The following is an 18,875-nucleotide window of genomic DNA, read 5'->3' on the forward strand; positions in this document are numbered from 1 at the left end:
CAACAAGAGTCAAAGAGGGCACTGATGGGCAAGCGTGGGGGATACACCTAGGGATAGTGCTCCTAATAGATGGGCTTCAGGACAGTAGGGGGGAAAGAGGGTGGGAGCTAGCACCCGCCTCCAGCAGCTCAGCAGAGGCGGCAGCCAAAGCTAGCAAACAAGCCACTGGCCAGGCTGGGCACTCCGGCCAGCCAGTTCTGGGACACGGTGAGCGCTAGAATCAGACTCTGGTAAAGCAGGACCGGAATGCACATCCTCCAGCAACAGATCAGGGAGAGAGGTAGAGAAAGTCGGGGGTTCCCAGCAGCGCGAGTGTGGGAAGTCTTCAACCTAACCGCCTGGCTTCAGCCTGCCGGCGCTCCTGTGCCCGCCAGCAGGGGGTGCCCCTGTGGCTTGGGGAGACCTCGGGGGACTCCGGTTTCTGTCTGCGCTCCGCCGGCTGCACCAGACTGGGTAGTCTCCCGCAGCCCCCCAGCTGGGGCAGGAGCCCGACCGGGCCACAGCGGAAGTGGTGAGGTCAGGTCCCCAGGCAAAGGCGACACAGATAGGGTTAGTGTCCACCGAGGGTCCTGCAGCCCTCACGGTCTCACGGTTCACGCCTCCCCGATCCGCACTCCGGGCCTCTAGGGTCAGTCCCGAGTGACGCTCGCTTTGGACGTGAGCTTGTGAAGCCCGGTCTTTCTCCGTGGCGGGGACAGAGTCCCCCGGAGTCGGGTGTGGAGGAAGAGGGCAGAGCTGCCCCTCGATCTCCGCATGTCATCCGACGGCCGAGGGGCGCAGGGGTCACGTCGGCAGAGTCGCAAGGGTCCCCGTAGCCTGTCCGGCTCACCCCACCCCAGGGTGGCCGCAGCCGCGCGTGTCTCGGCGGCCCGACCCGCACACGCACCCGCGCAGCGCACACGCTCCCGCCGCGCCGATCGCCGAGCCTCCGGGAGGGGCCGCGAGCCCACGAGCCCAGCCCGGGCAGTGCGGGGTGGGCAGTGGGGACGCCAGGGTCCCGGCCCGTGTCTACGCCGGGTTCACCATGTCCGCACCCCTCCTCGAGCGCCGGCCCTGCACCCCCGGCGCCGCCACCCCCCACCCCCCCGGCCTGCGGGGCATCCCCGAGCTCTGGGCGCAGGGACCATGACTCCGGGGCCGGGAGGTGGCCGGGCTGGGCTCCGCGCCGGGGAAAGTTTGGACGTGGGAAAGTCCCCGTCGCCCCGCCGGGGAGGGGGCGCGGGATGGGCGCGCTTGGGCCGTTATCCCGGAGCCCGCGCCGCGCCCGCCTCTCCCCGGCCCGTGAGCCCTCACGGCCCGCAGCCTCCCCCGGTGGCGATCGGCTGGCCTCCCGCAGGCGCTGCGCGCTCTTACCTCGGGGAGCGGCCCGGCTGCACCCTGGTCCCCGAACCTCGGGACGCCAGCGAGCCGCGGGATCCCGGCCAGGTCCGGCCCCGGCGTCCGCCTGGAGGAGCCGAGGGAGAGCGGGAGCGAGAGGGGGAGCCGCGGCGGCGAGTGCGCGCGTGTGTGGAGGAGCGAGAGAGCGAGGGAGTGTGCGTGTCTGACTAGGGGGGAAGTGTGCAAGGGACGGATCCCTTCCTTCCTCCCGCAGCCTCTGGTGGAGACTCAGAGAATGCAGCGCCCGCCGGGCAGGAGCGCCGCGCCGCGCCGAGCCGCAGGCGGCCGCCGGGCCGGACCCCGCAGCCAGCCGGGGAGCCCGGCCCCCCGCCCCGACCGCGCCCCTCCCTCGCCCGCTGGGCCCCGAGGCTCCGTCTCCCCTGCAGCCGGCCGCGGGAAAGCCCCTAGGGGAGTGCTCCTCCTCCTCCCAGCCCCGATCCGCGCGAAGGGAGCGCCCCCAGGAGGGAGCACGCTCTGCTCCCTCCCTGCCTGGAGCCTCAGCTGCCCCGAGGCACCCGTGGCAGACTAGACCCTGTCCCCATTACTCCCCTGGCCATAACCTACACACACACACACACACACACACACACACACACACACACACACACACACACACACACACACACACACACTGAAAGCCTGGCTTCAAAAGAAGGGGGTGCAGGCGAAGGTAGGGGCGGGCTTCTCAAGTGGCCACCCCTGGCTGGCTGCCCAGAAAGGCCCTTTGCACAGTCTGAGGCTTCAGAAACAATCACTGTGCATTGAGGTGGACAGAGCCCCTGCTCTGGGGCAGGGAGTCTGCTGGCAGGTGGGAGGTCAGTTGTCCTGGGAAGAGAGCCATGCCAGACATCCCCCTTTGGGAGAGAACTCTGGGAGTCCTTCCTCCAGCCAAAGGGGGGAAAACACCAGAGTAGGCAAGCAAGACACTCCAGCTGAAACTTAGTGTCCTCTTGCACCGGTCTAATAAAACCCTCCCACCATCCAGAAATGCCTGGAAAACCGGCAATTGACTTTTCCATTCCTGCTCAAATTCAGCTAGCCCGCTGCCCCGTGCCTTTTCAGCGTGGACTGCTTTTTCTCTTGGCTGTGCAGGTGCCAGCTAGGTGGCTGAAGTATACCCTGCAACTGTGTGTCTTTGCCGGCCTGTCCCTAGCCAGGCATCCTGGCCCGAAAAACAGACGCTGAAGTTAACGTGGCTGCACCCTCCTCCAAGACCCTGACTCCTGCGGGTCTCCAGGGAGCCATACTCCAGCTCACCCGGCCTGCTCACCACCAGGCACTCTAATTTCCACCCCAAGCCTCCTCCCTGGTGACCGGCTTCCCCTCTGGGTGGCTGCATTTCTAGTCTTTCCTGCTAAACTCCATCACTCTTATTTATTTTGAGATTTATTCTCTGCCTCGACAGCCAGCTCCCTCCCTTAAGTCCTTCTCGCGGGCGGCTCATTCCCTTCATTGATCTCCCAAGCCTCGCTTTTGTGCGGCCCCTTCTCCTGGTCTCTCTCCTCCCCCTCCTCTCTATTCTTAGCTTCTACCCTTTCATGCTTTCCCAGACCAGAGGCCGGCCCTTCCAGGTGCCTTCCTTCACTCTCTGCTCTCCCCGTCTCTCAGACTCACTTTTGTGGCTGTGGGTCCTCCTTTCCTGTCCTCACCCAGGCCTGGGTGTGTGCTGCTCTCTCGGGAGTCTGACCTGATTACGTGGCCACAGGCTATTTGAGCCTGAACTGCTGCGGTTTCTGCGCATTTGACTGCGCATAGTGGGGTGCTCTAAGAAGTCTCTTCTCCCCAGAGCTCCATTAAAACCTCACCTTTTACTCTCCCAACATGTAGCCCCCCCACTTCAGGGTCGCCTCCTGCCCTTATCTTTGACTCTTTCTTCCACAAACCTCCTCTGGGCACATGGGAGGCTCTGTCCTGGACTCTGGGAACACAGGAGAGTCACCATCATCACAACTGTCCGTGATTCTGCCTTTATGAAGATACAACATCAGTCCTGTTTTACAAATGAGGACACTGAGGCAGCACATTCTGAAGTATCAGGAATAGGCAGTCAGCAAATGGTGAGGGCAGATTAATGCCTTCCGTCTGGCTTCTCCACTCTTGTTTTCCCTGTCTGGGAGTGGACAAGCCAAGACTCTTTCTGGCAAGCGCAGCAACAGGCAGTGTGGTGTGAGAGAAACTGCCTCGCGAGAACCACGGGATGGAGGGGGCAGGCTGCTTTCCCCAGTGTTGGTGCGTGGATCAGATGGCCATAACAACACCCTGTGCTGCCACTTAATTTTCACATAGATCGCTTCACTTGATTTACACAGCAACTATACATGTGTACACAGGAAGGCTGGGACAAAGAGAAACTACGAGACTCGCTGAAAGTCACAGAGTGTGTAGAAGAGCTGGGCTTTGATCCTACACAGGCCTCTGAGCTGAACTGGTGCGGAATATTGTTTCCCGACTAGCAATGGGCCTAGTGCTTCTCAGGTGTCTTTATGCCATGGCATGGAGGTGACCCCACAAGAGGAATAGGACTCCTCCAGGGTCTGGATGGGGTCATGAAGAACTTGAAGGGATATGTTAGGGATAATTCTAGGAGGGGCTTGTGAGGTTCCATCAGAGGAGTGCCAGCTGGGCTCAACACACTGATGGCTTTGGGGCAGCCATTTGGGCCCTTGGCCTTCGCCTCTTTTGAACCCTGGTTTCCTTCACCTCCACCCCATGACCTTTGGGCCCATAGCTCTTTGTCACCATGCTGTCATATACATGGCGGTCTACCTAATATCTGGCCACTAAACCCTGTGGCACCACCCTCTTCTCCTAGTTGTGACAACTATAAGGTCATGTCAAAATGTTGCCAAGTGTCTCCTGAAGGGCAAAGTCAGCCTTAGTTGACCACCAGGACTCCAGTGTGAGGGTGAGCTCCAGGGTGCTGTGCCTCTGAGCATGTGTCACCAAGTGTTATGTGTGTATATGAGAGTGTTTATATGTGCATGTTTATATGTGTGTATATGTCTACATATGTATATATGAGTATGTGTATATATGTCTGTGTTTGTGGATCTCATGTGTATGGCATATTTTGTGTGTGTGTTATATGTGTGTGGGTCTGCTTATGGATCTCTTATGTATGTGCATGTGCGTGCACGCGCATGTGTGTGTGTGTATGTGCGAGCGTGCACGTGTGTGCATGTCACGTGCACACTCGTGCTTTCAGGTCCAGGCTCTTCCTCTCCCTGCTTCTTCCTCTCCCATCTACAATTGCTCACGCTATAGCCAGACCCCCACAGGGCCTCACCTGTTTCCCTGTTCTCCCCACATGCAGTCCCGGAATGATTTTATGTCCTCCTGCTTGTCTCTGTGTCTGCCTGTTGCCTTGGTACACACATTCTGCATACTCTTCTCTGGCACCCTCCGTCCTGGCTGTCTGTTCCTCTCCAGCAGTGTTTCTATGATGCTTTCTGAATGTGTGTCCTCACTTGTCCTCTCTACCTGTCCCCACATCCCCCACCCTCTCTCTGTCTTTGGCTGTCTTCTCCTCCCTAGTTCTCTCTCTCTCTCTCTCTCTCTCCTCTCTCTCTCCTTCTCTCTCTCTCTCTCTCTCTCTCTCTCTCTCTCTCTCTCTCTGTCTTTGTCATTCTGTCTCTGTCATCAGCCCCCTGCTCTCAAGTCTCCATGGTACCTCCCCCCTCCCATGTCACTGGACTCTCTGACCTCACCCTGGCCCCTCCCCATCTTCCTTTCCTCCACTCTTTTCTCCTCTCCCTTCCATGCTTCCCATCCCTCTTCCCCCTACTGCCTGCATCTGCTCCCCTCCCTCCTGCACTCCCCCTCCACTCCCTCTCCCCTCCCTCTCTGTCCCTGGGAGCTGGAAGTTAAAAGCTCTTCCGAACTTGCTCTGCAGTCGCGGTTCCCGGCGCCTTTCATCTCGACAGCACATTTGTAAAACTGCACAGACTGAAGGGCCGTGACACGAACAACCAAAGAAATGTCACTGCTTGGATGGGGCCGCCAGCCCGCAGGGGGGTGGAGGAGCCATTGGGGCACACCCCACGGACTCCTGGGAGGGGACCCTTGACCAAGGCAGGGTGGAGGACCCTCTACCATGGCTCTAGTGCCCGGTGCCTCTCCAGAGCTGGAATCAGAACAGGGTGGGGTGGGGGCAGGCAAGGTGGAGGAGGAGGAGGAGGAGGCTTTAGAGCTGCCAGCTGGACCAAGACAAGACAGGTGGGCAGCTGACATCAGGAGCTCTGGGAGCTCTGTGGAGCAGAGCTGGGTAGATTGTTAACCCCAACACCTCATCCTGTTCAAACTCACCAACCCAAAGCCATAGTGTCTGGGTTCAAATCCTCCCGCTTTCACTTACCAGCCCCGTCACCCTGAGCAAGTGGCTTTACTCCTGTTCCTCAGAGAGAAAGCAAGGATGATGCTAACAGTGTCTATGTCGGGACCCATGCATGGCACTTGGAATAGGTGTTCATTGTAATTAACAAGAACAATGGAAATGGATCGCTAGGTAGGACAGTGGGCCCTGTACTTCGGCCGGGGGAATGGAGGGTTAGAGAACACAGGTGGTCTAAGGGAGGGATTACAGCCCAGCTCCCTCCCTCCTTTCCCTTTCTCCTGGGGTTTGTGGGTACAGGATTAGGACTTGCATTCTAGCTGGTCAAGTTACCTGTTTGTTCCCTGCTATATCCTATGGAGGGGGACCATAGTCGATGTTCAATAAACATTTGCGAATGATGAATAAAAATCTTGGAATGCATCAAGGCTAGACAATTGAAAGGCGCTTTGTTTGCAGGTGTATGTGGAGCAGGCATGGAGAGGAGAGAAACAAGGCTTGAAAAGAAGTCTGGACCTTGCCCTGTGGAGTTCTAGAATGGGGAATTTTGTCCAAATCCATAACCCCCATCTGGCCTAAGAGCCGGCAGCACCCTGGACAGCAGACATGGTGACAGGTGGGAACCCACCTGCCTTGGAGCTGTCCAAGAGGCTGTTCAAGCCGGTTTGGCAGTCTCTCACAGCTTCTGCCTGGAGCCAGACCCCAGCCTTCTGTCCCCCCTCGCCCCTGCCATGCTTGCTATGTCCCTCTCCTCGCTCCCTCTGTACCCAGATCTAAAGTCAGGAGTCCTACTGAGGGAGGTGCTCCTCCTGCCTCCTCTCTTCACTGCCTTCAGGCCTCGACAGCTTCTGCAGCCCCGAGGCTGACACTGCAGGTGGCTGTGTGGAGATGAGAGGAAGGGTCCCCAGGGCTTTCTGAACGTCCCTAAAGATCCAGCAGACTGGAACAGGGCCCGAGCACCTGGAGCATCCTCTTGACCCCCTCCTTCCCTATGGTTGCAGGGTGAGACAGCCCTGACACCCACACTCCTCCAAAGCACACACTTCAAACACTCCTCTCCCCCTGAATTATTCACCTGCCTTTCCCCAGGGCTGCCGCAGAGCACCCAGCCCAGGTGCTGAGCAATAGGAAAAAAAATGGAAGGCCCATTAAATTTAAACACCACTGAGGATTGTCAGACATGAGGTTCTATTCCTGGCCTGGAAAAAGAGCAGCCATGGAAGGGGTGGGGATCAATGATGGGATAGTGGGGAGAGACCACCTTGGGCTGGGTGACTCACTGAACAGTAGGAAGGCTGGGCCAGGATCCCAGAGATCCCCACACCGCTGGTCCTCCTGAGTGAAGGGCGTAGTGCCCCCTCCCTCACCTGCTCTGGTAAGCCGGAACACCCATCTAAAAATAGCTCTTTGCAGTTACCCGAAGGCCCACCATTCCCGATTCAGCACTCGGGGAGGAGCAGGGCATTGCTTCTCCAGCTGCCTGTGTTGCTACTGGCTTCCTTCCTGCATCTCCCATCCTGGAAACACCAAGCTATTTCAGGCTGCTATCCTATCTCTGATCTTTTACAGTATTCTTACCACTTGGAACTCTGTTGGGACTCAGACTTGCTGGAAAACTCCTATTTATCTGTCAAAACCCAATTCCGATGGATGGCATGGAACTCGTTTGCCTCAGCACTTGATCAGCCGGGAACACCCGGACCTGGCTGCCTACTTTGTCGACCCTGAGACCCCATGCTGCCATCACCATCTGCAATCACAGCTACTTGAGAACAGGTGGTTGGAAGCAGAGAGAGGCACCGCCGGGGATGCTGAGGAGCGCCCTGCCCCGCCTAGTCCTGGCTGTGGTCCCAGAGCTCTGTGCTTTGGGCAGGTCCCTGGCCTGCTCTTAGCCTTGATTTTTCTACCATGTGAAATAGAAGGGGCGTTGCAGGAGACAAGGAGGGTGACTGATCATGTCATGATGAGCACCGCCCTCCCGGTTATTAGCATTCTGGAGTCTTTGCCCCCGTGTGGTTTCCCAAGCTTTCTCTACATGAATGATGCTTCAGGCCTGACATAGCTGGTTTATACTGGTTTATCCAAGCCAACTGTTACACACACACACACACACACACACACACACACACACACACACACACACACACACACACTGGAAATTTTGCAAGCCCTTGGAAGTGACCCATTGAGTGTGTTTATCCCATGAAACTGACAAATACCAGTCAGGGCTTGCCCTCATGCTCCCCCAGAGCCAGCTCCTTAGTCTGGACTTCCCAGCCCCAGCTCCAGGCCCTGCCCCTGCGGGTCTTGCTAGAGAGACTGCCATTCCTGTCTTCAATCTCTGATCTCCCTCCCTGCTCAAATGTAGCCCACTCAGGACTCCTTGCTTCCCCTACCTCATCCTCCCTGTCTGGGATGCTCAGCATGAGTGACCACAGTCCAGCTGTGTCAGTATGCACTCAGGGGCGGACCAATGTGAGCGGACACCTAACCCTGCTCTGGGCTCACAGAGCCATCATCCCCTACTGTTGGTGTTTCTGCTCAGTGGTACCTTGGTAGGGAGGTCCATCCCTCTTCCACCAGGACCCACCACGGCACGCTCTTCCAGCCCTGTTTATCCATCTCAGGTGCTGCCCTCACTTTGTGATACGTCATGTCACTGTTGACTCATCTATAGGGTTCTCTGTAGAATGGTTTGAGGACAGGAACCCGCCCTGCCCTGCCCACCCCTGCAACCTCATCTATAGCACTGCCTAGCAGAGCAGCTGCTTCACTGTTTCCTGGAGCAGATGGCTGTGTGACCTTAGGCAAGTCACAGCCCTCTCTGGGTTTCTGTTTCTGAGCTCCCTCCCTGGAGGAGGCACTGCGGGCTGCAGGCTCCTGCTCCAGAACTGCCTCAGAGAAGAGCCCAGGCCTGTCTCTGCCTCTAACTTACTGAGTCACCCCAGACAAGTCCCCAGCCACCAGCCACCAGTACCCCACCTCGGTTTTTACCTCCCTCTCACATCCAGGCGAAACAACAGCTTGAGCTCAGGTGTCATTTAGACCTCTGAACCGTATCTTCGTCCTTCACATCCAGTCTCCATCTCTAGCTCATTCGTTCATTCCTTCACTCAGCTAACACTTAGTGATTGTCTACGTGTCAGACATCGAGGACTTCCTTTCCAGCAGGGAAGCCAGTGAACAAGATAAATTAGTAAAATAAATAGCATGTCAGAGAAGTTTAAGGCAGGAAAAGGGCCCCGGGAGAGCTGCAGAGGGCTGTCAGTTTTAGGAAGGAGGAGCAGGCAAATAGTTGCCCGAGAAGATGACCTAGGCAGAGCTATACAAAGGACTCGTGGCTTTGGTGAGAAAGCCTTCTAGGCAGAGGAAATAGCAGGCGCAGAAGCCAGAAGCAGGGGTGGTCTGGTGAGCGCGGCACCCAGTGGGCCAGCGGGAGATGGGAGACTCGGGTGGTTGCTTCTGCGTCTCCTTCCCTTCATCCTTGTCTCCACAGAAAGCCCATCCTGATGTTGATGACATAGGAGTCTGGAAGGGGGGCTCCCCTGCACCGCCCTCCCTCCCTCTAGCCTCCTAGCCTGCGCTGCAGGGGCCTGCAGCTTTGGATCCGCAATTTATCTCCTGGTGCCAGGAGTTTCCTGGAGCCCAGCGCTTCCTCCCCACTCAGCCCCGCTCCCCTGAGCGGCAAAGACAGGTGTGAGGAATTAGCTGTGGGGACTAAAGCCGTGACAGGAACCAGCACAAAAGAAGGGGACAGAGTGTAATGTTTATTGCGTTTGAAGCAAAGCAAACACGCGGCCTATTTATGTATCTATAGAGAATTAATTGGCGAGCGGCAACGAGAAGCAGATTATAAATTAGAATCATTTTCGCCAACTGAAACCCATTCATCTTGCTTCAGAATGGGCCTGTCACTGCCTCCTGACTAATTCCTTTTACATTCCGTGTTTTTTTCTCTCCGGCCCCCCACAGGCTCTCACCTTGAGACCTGAACCCCAGGGGTTATCAGTACCACAGGGGAAAGCCATGGTTGTGTTTTCCCAGGGACCTCGCTCTCTCTGCCACCCTCTTCTCGAACTGCTTCCCCACAAACTGCTCAGGGTCGAGCCCCTGGCATCCTTATGTCACATTTTGTCCCTTTTCTTTCCATAGTTCCGGCTTGCTCCAGTCTCTCAATGGCCTTGCTCTGCCCCTGAGAGTCTGGCAGGAAGGGCCTCCCCACCAGGTAGTTTCAGGCCAGGCAGGTGGAGGGGGCAACAAGAGGCTGCCATCCTGGGGATGCTGGGGGCACTGGCGGGCGGCTGCCTGCCTTTGATTCTGGGCTCAGAGCAGGCAGACTCCACAGGAATCAAAGAGAAGTCACGTGGCTGGGGTCCTGGCAGGCTCTAGCTCCTCTCACCTGGAGTCTGTGGAGATAAAAGGCCAGGGCAGGTGCCAGTCTTTGTCAGGCCTTCGAAGGAGGTCACACCAATCCCGGGCTGTGACCCAGTTAACCCCTTCTTTCCTGCTGCCCACACTGTACTAGTGCTTTGGGTCTGGAAGCTGCCGCTCACAGGCCCTGTCTAAGTAGGGGGCAGCAATGGTAAACCTTAATGGCCTAGAGATGAATGGGCTCTGGAGAAGGCCCAGCAGGGGCCTGATTCTAGGAAGCATTTCTGGATTACAGGTGGTAGTTCTCTGAACTTCAGCTTCCTTGGTGTAAGATGGAGATGTGAATGGTGAACCGACACTAACTAAAGTTTGTCAAAGCCCTCAAGGGCACAGCGACTGGTGGTGCACAGCTTTAATCCTGATATTTGGGAAGCAGAGGCAGGTGGGTCTCTGTAAAACAGAGGCCAGCCTGACCTACTAGTGAGTCCCAGGTCAGCCAGGGCTACGTAGTGAGACCCTGTATCAAAGAAATAAAAGTGAAACAGACAACAACGAACCCTACAAGACTTCCATGCTGGTCAGTAAACAGCCAGCCCAGCTAATGCTCCTCCCTGCTGCTTCCTCTGGGCCACCATCAACGATCTCCCTTCCTTATGGTCCCAAAACAAAAGGTCAACTCATCTCACTGGGGGCCTAGAAAACCCACTCCAGCATCAGCGATGGATGCTCTGATTGCTCTTCCCATGCAGCACTGAGCATCAGTATTACACATTATCTTCCCTGTCCCTGTTCTATGATGGAGAAAGATTAAATGAGACAATGGGGTGCAGCGCCTTACATCCCCCAGGAGTGTGGTAGACACAGGTACCATTTGGCATTGATTTGGAGCACAGCTGTTAGCCATGAATCCTGGTGGTCAAGCTCTCTCTTCCCCACCCTCCCCGCCCCTGGGAAAACTCCCAGTCATTTCTAGTTTCCTCCAATGATGTCACACCCTCTCCCCATCTGCTGGCCCCCCAGAGCCAGAGCTAGTGCCAGAAGGACCTCCTCCCAGGACAGAGCCTTCACTGATGAGAATGTAGACTCTCAGGGTGGCAGACTGGCCTCTCTGATGCCTGTTCCTCAGATCCATCACAGCCCAGGAGCCATCAAGAGACTGGGAAATTTGGTCCCGTCGCTGCAGGTCCCATCACATCAGGGGCTTGTTAGGGCTCACAGAAAACATCAAGGTGTAAAACGAAGCAAAAACAAAGATTAGCTTCAAAATGCAAAAAGAAAACTGCAAAATGGAAATGAATGTGTGTTTAATTGTCTGCAAAACTCAGCATTGGGCCAACTGGTCAACAGTGGCCCAGCGCTGCTTTTTCAAACTCACTCAAGAAAACGGATGAGGTGGGATCACCATCGGAATGCATGTAGGGTACAGCAGAGGAGGACTCTCAAAGCAGGGGTGCTCCAGGATCCACCTTGGTCTTCAGACTCTCTTGGGTTTCAGCTCTTCTCCCAACTCAGTGACCCCCATTTCCTGGGTCTTGAGTCTTCAGTATCAGCCAGGGAGAACCACTTCCTGAATGCCAGGATAGCCTTGAGAAAGATGGGAACCTGCTCTGGGATGGCAGGAAGCACTTTAAAATGCTCATTATAGAGGTACACACCTGTTACCCTGCTCGTCAAGAAACTGAGGCATCAGGATCACAAGTTTGAGGCCAACCTGGGCTTCATAGCAAGACCTCATCTCAGTAAATACATGAGGACTGGAGAGATGGTTCAGTAAGCACTGTGCTTGCCTTGTGAGCATGAGGACCTGAGTTCAATCCCCAGAAATCACATAAAAAAGCTAAGCAGGGTGACACATGGACACATGGTCCCTCGGCATTGGGACTCTCTGGCCAGCCAGCTAGCTGACCTAACCTAATCAATGAGTTCCAGGACCAATGAGAGACCCCCCTCTCTCTCTCACACACACACACACACACACACACACACACACACACACACACACACACACACAGAGAGAGAGAGAGAGAGAGAGAGAGAGAGAGAGAGAGAGAGAGAGAGAGAGAGAGAGAGAGAGAGAGAGAATAAGTGATGTCGGGATCAGCAAATGGAGAACCTGTATCTCCTAGAGGGAAACTTCAGCTGCAGGAGCTCTTCCCCTATAGGTCATTGACAAGAATGACCTCAAAATGTGTGAGGGTTTGTTACAGGCATCAGAAGCCAGGCAGAGCCACCTGTTACCCTTTACTTGCAAGATGTCAGAGAGAATCAAGGGCCAGGGAAGAAGCTGGCACCGAGGAGGGGTAAGTTGAGCCTTCAGGGGGTCAGGACAGCAAAGCAGCCATTTTCCCATTAGAGTAAGACACAGATACATGGCCCCACCCGATAGCCAGCACAGCCAGCCCTACTTGTGCACGCCAATTCTGCATAACCTGCTGGGGATTGTTTTCCACGATGCTTGGAGATTTAGAAAGAATTGTTGACTAACCCCAAATACAAAGATTCTGCTTAAAATCTCAGCGAGATTTATACATCTCAAAACACTTCTTAGCACGCCTCATGAAGGACAAATCTGAGGAGGGCTATCCCAACACGGTGCTGGGGGTGGGGTGGGGTGGGGTTGGAGCAACCGGCACCCATGTGAATGATGTGCAGGGAAGGCATGGGGACACACACTGTGCCTGTCCTGGCTGTGTTTAGAATAATAGGTACTGCGCAGCACGAGCTGAGGGTGCATCTTTGAAGCATGTGATCAAAGGCCTGAAACCCACGGGTCCCCACAGCATAATACCATTTGTGTATTGAAAGTGTGATCAGAAGAGGGTTTCAGAAAGCTAGATGTGTGTTCAACTTTATCGGGCTGAGTACACTAAAAAAGTCAATGCTACTGTATGATGACTCAAATAAAAACAAATAAGGGACACACTCAGGGCTGACAACCTCAGCTCCATTCCCAGGGCCCACATGGAAGAAGGAGATAATAGACTCCTGTGTGTCATCTTCTTACCCCCACGTCTGCACTGTGGCTTGCACACATGCACACACACACACACACACACACTCGACATAAATAGATAAATAAATAATGCAAAGCTACATTCACACAAACCCAACAGGCTAGCAAGAGCACATGCACCCAAAGAATGCCTGTGGTGTCACCTTTGGGAACTTCCGGGGTCATTTGGGAGACACTGAAACCCCCCAAGGATCATCAGGGCTTTGACACATGCCAGGCACTCAGGGACCACAGAGGAACAAAGCAATTTATTCTGCCTAGGAAAACCCTGGAAAGCTGCACCTAAAACTTGATGATATGTTATTTGAGTTTCTGCCTGAGTCCCAACCTCCTATGATGTCTGCATCAGAGAGCAGGCATCATTTAGCAAAGGGAATGAAGCTGGATGTTAGATGTTGGAGAGAAGCAGGCTGGCCAGGGGCCAGTTCAGGCATGGGTACTTCTTGTCTTATCAGCTCCTGACAGCTGGAACCCCTGCAGCACCAGTTGGGATTAAACTCATGGGCTAGGTCCCGCCATAGGACACCTGGCATGGTGCTCTATGCTGGGAGGGGTATGGCCTCCTCCTCTCCATTATCCCATCTACTCCTCATCCTCATCCCATTCACCTCATCAACCCATTGCCCCCTCCAGCATCCCATCCACCAACCCACTGCCCTCTCCAACAATCTATCCACCAACCCACTGCCCTCGCCAGCATCCCATCCACCAACCCATTGCCCTCTCCAGCATTCCATCCACCAACCCATTGACCTCTCCATCAATCCATCCACCAACCCACTGCCCTCTCCATCAATCTATCCACTAACCCACTGTCCTCTCCAGCACCCCATCCACCAACCCACTGCCCTCTCCAGCATCCCATCCCCCAACCCACTGTCCTCTCCCTCATCCCATTCACAAGCCCACTGCCCTTCCCTTCCAAATCACTCTTGGGCTTGTCTCCTCTCCTATCCCAGCCTTGGCTGCCTTGAGCCCAGTAGCAGATCGCCTTGTTTCCATTCCTCACCAGCCTGTGGCCCGAGGGAGTCTCCTTGAGTCAGGTACCCTGCTACACCTGCATAGCTCCTGACACATCATGTAGCTTCCCACCTTTCCTCTGTCTCCCAGAACCCCGTCCCACCCCTCGCCTTCCGGCACTGAGACCACTGGAGTGCTTTTGGTTCATTCTGCCCTGTCCTTTCGGGAGATCTTTGCTTCTCCCTCAGCTAACACCTACGCATCTCTCAAGGCCCCTTGAGAGCTCGCCTCTTCCAGAAACCTTGCCTTGACCACCAGAGACTTCACATCGTGCTTCTCAGTGCTCCACCACCCTCACAAGCCCCTTCTTCTAGCAGAGCTACCGATGAATGAAGAGGCTCTTTACTTCTCCACTAGGTTTTATGGTTAAAACAAATGGGTTTTAGGCTCAGGCAGCCTGAGGTGCCATTCTGGTTCTGCCATGGTGAAATTATGGTGGCCTTGGTGACCTTATAACAGACAGGGACAAGTTGTGTGATCTTTCTGTGCCTTGGGTTTCTTACCCTCAAAATGGAAATGGAAAAGGTACCTGAAAAAAATTAAAAGCAAACAACAAACAAAAACCCTAAAGTAAGTGACTGTCTACAGAAACCAAGGGGCAAAAAAACATCTCAGTGGGTAAGTGCACTCGTTGCTAAAGCCTGATGACATGAGGTCAATCCCTAGGACCCACGTGATGGAAGGAGAGAGCAGATTCTGGAAAGTTGGTCTCTGACAGCCACATGTGTGCCCTGGCATGCACTCACTTGCACATACACACACACACAAAATACATACATACATACACACATGCATACATACATACAAGAAACCAAGAACTGAGGTGTATGTCCTGGCATAGTACTTTGTCTAGAATTATGTTGGGGGGGATAGTTTCTGTGCTCAGGACTGAAAAAAAGAAAGGGAGGAAGGGAGAGAGAGACGTGATTATAATTCATCTCCCTCCACAAGCTGTAAGTTTCTAGGGGTTGGGGTAAAGTCCAGACTGTTGTTTGACCATCTGCTGAGACCCAGATCCTGTGCACAGACAAGATACTCCACGGATTCCCCCTGAGTGCTCCGTAGGTTCATGGATGCCCCCTGAGAGTTCCTTAGGTGCATGGATACCCTCTGAGTGCTCCTTGGGTGCATGGATGCTCCCTGGGTGCTCCTTAGGTGCATAGATGCCCCTGAATGCTCCTCGGGTGCTCCCCATCAGCCTTTTCAGCTCCTGTGCTCTTAGAACTGTCTTACAGTTGATCTGTGCTCTTAACCAGGGGCTTGGAAGTGTGGGCCGCTGACATCTGGCTTCCAGCACACTCACAACCTTTCCCACACTGCCCTAAGTAGGCTGCCCTGCCTGGGTGGTCCTTGGCCTCATTATCAAAGAACTTTCTTTGGCAGCATTACTAATTAGCAGCGAACGACGATTAGTGTCATTAAACAGATTCAAAATGTTTGCATGATGGGTTCCTTGCTGGCTTTGAGGTGCCCTGGACAGAGGCAGGGGTGGGAGTCCTGGAAAGAGTGGACTTAGAGAGAGCTGGTGGGAGGGGGAGGGAGTTGGCAAGAAAGAATGAAATTTAAAGTGGATGAATTATTTACTGCAGCAAACAATCGCAGACTCACTTATTCTCACTCGGAACATCCCAAACTGTAATCTACGGCATTTTTCACATCTCCCTGGTGTGCCCAGTGATTTTCTTTACGGCCAGATCCAGAGGCCAGGGTAATCTTGTAGGAGATTGGCTTAGTATCGATCACCTCGTCCCCTCCCTGAGCTCCAAGCTCCCCACTATCCTGGACACTGTATTCCCAGCTTGGATTGTGTCCCCAGGCTGGGTGCCAGGTGGGAGCTGATGAGGGGTCATGCCTTGTAGTGAACACTCCAGCCGCCAGGATGGACTCCCTTGCCCTCAGAGCCACCGCGGCCTTTGTTGGTCTGGGCCCAGGGCGGCCACTAAATGAGCCCCTGCTATTTTGTCGTGCCTTTCAGATGCATTATGTCATTACCCTTCCGAGAAGCCTACGGTAGGTGTTATTAATCCCATTTTTCAGATAGCTTCAGTAGCTACTCCTTGCCCGCCTCTGCTGGTCCCGGGGCCTCTGCTATTACCTTTAATTCATCATCCCACTGGCCCCTCACAACAGTCCTGCTTCGGAGAGACTGGGAAGTGACCTGCTGGCCTGGAGCCTCACAGTGAGTGGCAGGACCGGCCTTAAACCCTGCTCCTCTAGCTCCTTTCATGGTGCCTATGGGGCCCGCTGCGGGACTCCTGAGGAGCAGCCATAGATAAAGATAAAGGCTGTGAAGGGTACGGTCAGTCTCCTCCTGATAGAGTCATGCTTTACCTACCCAAAGGGACAAGAATGTGTCTGGCACAGTGGCCTTCCCCTCCCCCCCCCAGAGTCGGCTGGGGGGATCCCCACTGGGCAGCCCCTACTTCCTGCCCACCCAAGGGGGAGGGGCCCCAGGAGTCCAGGAGGCGGAGCCTTGGGAAGGACCGGGGGAGGCAGAGCTGGTTTGCTGGCTCCTCTAGGGAGCAAGATGGAGGTGGGTGTCCTGGGCTCTGAAACCCGCTAAGTGGCCAGTTTTCTGGAAGTCCTGATGCTCCTGGAGTCGGACTTTCCCCGTGCAGAGAGAGATCTCTGTCTTGGGTCAGGAATGGGGGTGGGGACGGGAGGCATGGGGTGGGAGCGAGCACTTCTGTACTTGGACCTTGTTGGTTGAAGCTCAGCTGGTTGCCTCCGTGTGGAAGGGGACGCCTGCCGCTGACAAGTCTCCCTCCCTCATTCTCCTCCACCTGGCCTGATGTCTTCTTGACACATGAGGGACCCTGCATGTCATGGTGGTATTGGGTGAGGTACCCCGGATGTCATAGTGGTGTGTGAGGTGTCCTGAATGTCTTATACCAACCTACTTACTTTGCATGTGAGAATCCTGAAGCCTGTAGATGGGGCAGAGGGCACCAGCAATCGAAGACAGAGCAGGGTGGCCCAGACTGCCTGATGCCACTAGGGGCCTCATCCAGGCTGCAGGGACTACTGGATTGTGAGGCTGTTCCACTTGGAGTCGAGGGACCTTGACAACAACCTGCAGAAGAGACAGGGAGGTGGGTCCCACAACAGGTCTGCGGCTCTGGCAACTGGCCACCTTTCTCTGTGGTTTTAACTGTAAATAAGTGCCTCCCAGCACTAAAAGTGTTTAACAAGCAGTTGTGAATGACCAGCTCTATAAATGGACCTTTTAATAATAAATAAGTACTTATTTAACAGGTAATGACAGTTTTAATGCCCTTGGAATCCTCAGAAACCTGAAGCTCTGCATCAGTGCTTTAGACTGGCATCTTCTGCTCATAAGTTTTGTCTATTTTTAAATTTACTTTCTCTTATTGACTAGCAAAAGCTCTTTGTATATTAAGGCTACTGAGCATTTACCTGATGTATCTTCTCCTAAATCCATACAAATACTTCTCCTTAGGGGTTCAGAAGTCTAAATATTTTATATAGAAAAGTCTTAAAGAAAAACAAAACAAAACAAAAAAACTACTGAGTTCTGAGTTACTTATGAGCCTAATTCATTCTTGGGGGGTTTGGGTGGACCCAGACACAGGCGTGGACATGAATATGGGTGATGATCAGAAGAGCTCGCATTCAAGAGCCCTGGTGATGGATGCAACCATGGGTGATTGTCAGTCCCTTGGGGCCTTGGTGGTTCGTTTGTGCAGTGCCATGTTTGAAACAGACCCCTAGCTGAAGGCCTACGATTCTGGAGGTCCTGGGAGGAAGTAGCTGCAGGTCACTCCGCCTTTCCCCTCCTCACTCCCAGCAGACCTGCAGCCCCTTCGCCAACAAGAAGGGCATCCCTTTACTATCGAGCCCTTAGCACCTTGCAGCAGGCTACCGAGGGAAATACCCTGGGACAAACCCACTTGACTGAACCGCTGGGGGCAGTCCTAGCTCCACGACACGCCCAATATCAGAGGGGTGGAATAAGTAGACGAGGCAGGGCGCTGCCTGAGTGTGGATGCCAGCTTTACGTTGCCGGGCTGTGTGACGTTCAGCAAATTACTTCACTTCTCTGAGCGACTCTTTCTGACCTGCAGAGGTGGGAAAGCCCATGCAGGCTTGCAGGTGAAATGGAACTAGAGTTTGATGTCACACAGTAGGCATCCTGTGGGGTCAGCCCTCTTGAAATAGCTCACACAGCCTAGGTAAGCGCTGTACCCGAGCTAGTTCCCAGTCCCCCCTTCTTGATGCTTCTCTATTGCCGGACAGACCGCACCATGCCTTCAAGGGCTCCGTGTTTGAGGAGGGGCTTCCCTCAGCAGAGGACCCTGAGACAAGGATTCAAGGGCAACCTGTTGTTAGCATAGTGATGCCTGAAGCACCTGCAGTGGGGGAAGCAGCCAGCACAAGAACCCTGCTACTACTGTGCCAATGGATGAGCAGAACCCTGAGGATTATGGAAGGCAAGATCTCCACTCTCGTGCTCCTGTCCCGAGCAAAGGTGCAAGGATGATACAAGGATGTGGGGATGCAGGGATGCAAGGATGTGGGGATGTGGGGATGCGGGGATGCAGGGATGCAGGGATGCAAGCTTGCAAGCATCCCATTCCTGGACACTTCAACCCCAGCTCCTAAGTCATCACTTACAAGCTTGACATCAGTTCCCAGCCTCTCCCATCTGCCACCTGGACAGCAAAGCCATGCAGGTGCCAGCAGCCAGAAGCCAGCCATGTGGCTGTGCACTGAACTGCTAAGGACATGGACCTGGAGGGGTCG

At 54.6% G+C, this 18,875-nt stretch overlaps 1 protein-coding gene across 2 annotated transcripts in view; it reads right to left on the reverse strand.

Annotated features, from left to right (window-relative positions):
- Cdh22 (cadherin 22) overlaps nucleotides 1-1,657 on the reverse strand; it is a 123,273-nt gene extending 121,616 nt beyond the window's left edge. The window contains exon 1 of one of the 2 annotated variants that reach the window (XM_040732786.1): nucleotides 1,354-1,657. The gene's annotated coding sequence lies outside the window, so the exon portion shown is untranslated. The remainder of the gene's footprint in view (nucleotides 1-1,353) is intronic. The other variant, XM_005084979.4, reaches the window with a different exon arrangement.
- Between the last annotated feature and the right edge of the window lie 17,218 nt (nucleotides 1,658-18,875).

This window comes from Mesocricetus auratus, unplaced genomic scaffold (genome assembly GCF_017639785.1).
Source record: "Mesocricetus auratus isolate SY011 unplaced genomic scaffold, BCM_Maur_2.0 Super-Scaffold_100028, whole genome shotgun sequence".
NCBI classification, from domain to species: domain Eukaryota; kingdom Metazoa; phylum Chordata; class Mammalia; order Rodentia; family Cricetidae; genus Mesocricetus; species Mesocricetus auratus.